Source organism: Vulpes vulpes, chromosome 13, assembly GCF_048418805.1.
Source record: "Vulpes vulpes isolate BD-2025 chromosome 13, VulVul3, whole genome shotgun sequence".
In the NCBI taxonomy this organism is placed as follows: Eukaryota; Metazoa; Chordata; class Mammalia; order Carnivora; family Canidae; genus Vulpes; species Vulpes vulpes.
The window spans coordinates 70,615,380-70,620,621 of NC_132792.1; the positions used below are offsets into that span (position 1 = coordinate 70,615,380).

Genomic DNA, 5,242 nt, shown 5'->3' on the forward strand with positions numbered 1-5,242 from the left:
CCACCTGGAATCAGTTGCCTGGGTAGCTCAGCGGTTGAGCGTCTGCCTTCTGCTTGGGTCGTGATCCTGCATGATCCTGGGGTCCTGGGGTGGAGTCCCGCATCAGACTCCCTGTGAGGAGCCTGCTTCTCCCTCTGCCTATGTCTCTGCCTCTCTCTGTGTATCTCTCATGAATAAATAAATAAAATCTTAAAAATAAAATAAAATAAATTTAATCTACCTGGAATAAAATTTTGGTATAGCTATTAAATAAGGGTTTAACTTCTTATTTCAAAATGAGTCACTAATTTTCAAGTTACCTTTTATGAATAACTTACAGTTTGTCCATATATTTGAAGGACACAGTTTTACTAGATCATGAAATACATACATATGTGTGTGCATGTGTGTTTGTGTGTGTATTATGCACGTGTCTGTATTTGATTTCATTTCCAGAATCTTTATTTTCTTGTAAAAGAGCCACATTTTCAGTCACAATAGCTTTAGAATATGTTTGAGTAACTCCATTTTATTTTTCAAGGCTGTCCAGCTACTATTGCCCATTTATTCCTCTGTATGAAATTTTAAATCTCCTCAGCAACTTCTTCTCTTCCTCCAAAAAAATGTGATCTGTGTTTTTACTGTAAATGCATTAAACTCATGTTTCTTTGGGGAAGGGGAGGATGCTGCCATTTTTACCATATTGTCTTCCCATCTGGAAAGATGTTAGTTTCTCAAGTTACTCAAATCTTTTATTTTTCTAACCAAAGTTAAGCTTAGGGAGCTATAAGCCTTCCTGACAATTTTTTGGAAGCATATAACCCTCACTTCTCAGAAAAAAGTGCATATGCACAAACATAATATTTTGCATTATATTTCTGGAAAACATATTTTTGAAAGTCCATCCACTAAAAAAATCCATTAAAAACTGTCTTATGCTTTTAATGGATTTTATTTCATATCACCGTTTTTCCATATGTTAAGCATATCACTAGTAATATTATTATTATTGTGTTCAAACATGTCATGACATGGTGGTTAAGAAGATGGCTCCTAGAGCCAGTCTACCTAGATTCAATTCCTGACTAGCTGTGCAAAAAAATTACTTAACGTCATTGCATCTCCATTTCCTTATCCTTAATATGATGATGTTAAAGGTAATCTACCCACTACTTGCATATATGCCTGTGCTAGTTAGTTATTATTATTAAAAGTAGAATTTTTTCAAGTTAGTTATCTATGGCTGACTACTTTCTTGTCTTTAATTTTTAACAGATGTAGAGTTAACTCTGAACTCTTCTAAGCACTGTGTCACATGCAAATAATAATAGTAATCTTGGTTTTCCTTTTTTTTTTTAAAAAAGATTGTATTTATTTATTCACAAGAGACACAGAGAGAGAGAGGCAGAGACACAGGCAGAAGGAGAAGCAGGCTCGATGCAGGGAGCCCAATGTGGGACTTGACCGGGACTCCAGGATCAGGCCCTGGTCCAAAGGCAAACGCCAAACCGCTGAACCACCCAGGGATCCCTGGTTTTCCTTTTTTAATATTTACATCTTGTGTTTCTTTTTCTTGTTGCTTTGCATTAGCTAAAATTTGCAGAAAAAAATTATTGTCAGTCCATATCCTATTCTTATAATAATGAATTTGGCCCTAGTGTTACACTATTAAATATGGTTGAAGGGACACCTAGGTGTCTCAGTGGTTGAGCATCTGCCTTTGGCTCAGGTCATGATCCTGGGGTCCTGGGATCAAGGCCCTCATCCGGCTCCCTGCAGGGAGCCTGCTTCTCCCTCTGCCTATGTCTCTGCCTCTCTCTGTGTGTCTCTCATGAATAAATAAATAAAATCTATAAATAAATAAATAAATAAATAAATAAATAAATAATAAATAAATAATAGTTGTAGTTGAAGGGTTTTGATCATGATAAAAGAATATCCTGCCATTCCTTAAAAAAAAAAAAAAAAAAGGACTTTATTTTTAGCCATAAATTAAAGGTAGATTTAATCAATAACTTTTTTTGGTATTTTTTGAATAATCATATTATCTTTCTTAAAATACTAATATGGAGTGTTATAGTAGTTGAATTCTAAATGCTGGTCTTACAAAAATTAAACTACTATGGTGTATTATACTCCTACTAATAGATTTATTTTACTAATCCAGTATGTATAATCAGAGTCCATAAACTCTGATGCCATTTTTTTTGTAAGTCAGTGTTCATTCTGACTTTGAACCCTCATCCTGGCAGATCTGTGACCATTTGACAGCTCATCATACCTCCTCCAGACATGTGTCAAGGTTCCACCACTTAAGGAAGAGCCAACAGTCACAGATTGGCTGTCTACGCAGGTTATGGTCAGATACCTACTAATCCATGATCTTTTCTGATCCAGTGGCTCTCTGCTACTGCCATATCTCTCCTGGGACTTCAGAACATTTGCAAGCTGAGAACATCAGGTCAATGGTCCTGTCTCTGTAGGCACACCTTGAATTTATTTCTCTCTGGAGGATTGCAAGGTAACAGGGATTTATGATCCATTAATCCCACTGCCCAAGTTTTGAGCAACCAAAAGATGACTTCCCCTTTCCTTAAAGCAGCCAGAGCTCTGCTTCAGTTGCCTCCAATCAGTGCTGAAACATGTTTATAATTCATCATTTTAGAAGGGCAAAGAAAGGGTAAAGATAAAATACTACATTTCCATCTTTAATCAGTCTAAATGTTTATATCTTCACTCACCAATGATTAATTTAGAGTTTTTAAATCCGTATTCATAAGTTAAAGTTGGCCAGTATTTTTTTGGGTCTGTTTTTGTCAGATTTTAACATACATATCCTAAATAAATTCAGAAGCTTTAAACCATTTTCTATACTCTGAGACATATTAAGAAAAATCAGAATTATCTGTTCCTTGAGGTTTGATAGAATTTACCATCTGTACACGGAGAATATTTTAGGGTAGTTCTATAACAGGTTTTAATTTTTTCATGATTATTAGTCTCCAGATTTCAGTTTTGTAATACTCTTTTTTATGTCCATCTTAATAAAATATGTAACTCTATTGGTATGTGGAAGCTAGTGGTCACTTGTGACCTTCAGATCTTTTCCTGCTAGTTCATTATGGCTTTTTCAGCAAGTTGTTTCTTATCCCCTCTGATCCATTGGCTTAGGCAACTATTTACAGCTAATTAAATTGGTTTACAATTCCTATACATTTGGCCAAATGTGCCCTATTATTTCTTTTAATTATCCCTATCACCACTTCAAATGCAATTTGCTGAATGTTTATCCTTTAAAGAGAAAAGAGATTGGGCATATTTAGAGCTGAAAAACTGTATTTATAGCCCACATCATGGAGCTAGAATTGGCAGTGCTACAGGAATCCCCTCTAAAACAATGCTATGATTTAAATGAAAGTAGTGACATTAGTCAGCTGTATATTGCTGCTAGATTTTTAAATAATTAAATGTAAAATAATGAAGAGCACTCAAAAAATGAAACTGGGTACTAAGCTCAGAAATTGGCTTCAGTACTCTGAGTTCTAAAAATCCTGCTAAATATTTCATTCTCCCACTTTATGAAATAGTTATACAACAGACTTGAAGCCAGGGAAGAACTCAAACAACCAAACATGAAATGGAGTTTTCTTTTCTTTTTGGGGGGGTGGGGGTGGGGCAGATACAGTATACTTTATTGATGTTACATGACAAGGTAGGGCTGCCCAAGCCCCTCCCCTTCCTCAGGGTTTGGGATATAAATTGGAGATCAGGAGAGTCTTAATCTTCTCAGGAAGATTAAGTTGGGGCAGGAAGCAGCTGAGGGCCTCTCTCTTCCTCTTGTTCTCCCTGGGGCTGGTGGTCCAGGAGGCTCTTACTTCTTGGAGGCCATGTGGACCATGAGGTCCACCACCCAGTTGCTATAGCCAAATTCCATTGTCATACCAGGAAATGAGCTTGAAGAAGTGGTCATTGAGGGCAATGCCAGCCCCGGCGTTGAAGGTGGAAGAGTGGGTGTCACTGTTGAAGTCACAGGAGACAACCTGGTCCTCAGTGTAGCCCAGGATGCCCTTGAGGCGGGGGCCTCCAATGCCTGCTTCACCACCTTCTTGATGTCATCATATCTGGCAGCTTTTTCCAGGCAGCAGGTCAGATCCACAACTGACATGTTGGGGGTGGGGACACGGGAGACCATGCCAGTGAGCTTCCCATTCAGCTCAGGGATGACCTTGCCCACAACCTTGGCAGTGCCAGTGGAAGCAGGGATGATTTTCTGGGCAGCTCCTCCGCCGTCATGCCACAGCTTCCCAGAGGGGCCATCGATGGTTGTCTGGGTGGCAGTGATGGCATGGACGGTGGTCATGAGGCCCTCCACAATGCCAAAGTGGTCATGGATAACTTTGGTCAGAGGAGCCAAGCAGTTGGTGGTGGGGGAGGCATTGCTGACAATCTTGAGGGAGTTGTCATACTTCTCGTGGTTCATGCCCATCACGAACATGGAGGCATCAGCTGAAGGAACAGAGATGATGACCCTTTTGGCCCCACCCTTCAAGTGAGCCCCAGCCTTCTCCATGGTGGTAAAGACCCCAGTGGACTCCACAACATACTCAGCACCAGCATCACCCCATTTGATGTTGGTGGGATCTTGCTCCTGGAAGATGGAGATGGACTTCCAATTGACAAGTTTCCCATTCTCAGCCTTGACTGTGCCATGGAATTTGCCATGGGTAGAATCATACTGGAACATATACACCATGTAGTTGAAGTCAATGAAGGGGTCATTGATAGCAACAATATCCACTTTGCCAGAGTTAAAAGCAGCCCTGGTGACCAGGCACCCAATACGGCCAAATCCATTCACTCCAACCTTCACCATCATGGGGACTCGGCTGGCACTGCACTGGAAAATGCGCTGTCTGTCGAATGGGGAGGAGCAGAGAGCCGAAGTGGAGTTTTCTATTTATCCTGGGAATAAATGATAAAGCCAAGAAGTCTGTGCATCCTTGGTATTCTTTATTTTTATTAGGTGCCAAATTTTGCATTATTTTAAGTTTAGCTATATCATCTTGTGTTGTTCAAATTCCTGGAATAGCATGCTATTACATTCATTTGTGGGAAAATTACTAGTTAAATGTAAAAAAAAAAAAATATTGCCATGCATGTCACACATGCATCTTCAAACTGGGCTATTTATATACTGCACAAAAGAATTGATGCAATTTTTCTTAAGATTTTTCCCTTTACAAGAAAATCAACAGGTATATTG

At 39.1% G+C, this 5,242-nt stretch overlaps 1 pseudogene; it reads right to left on the bottom strand.

The window, feature by feature from the left end:
- Positions 1 to 3,805: 3,805 nt before the first annotated feature.
- LOC140595062 (glyceraldehyde-3-phosphate dehydrogenase-like) lies at positions 3,806 to 4,852 on the bottom strand (annotated as a pseudogene).
- Positions 4,853 to 5,242: the final 390 nt, after the last annotated feature.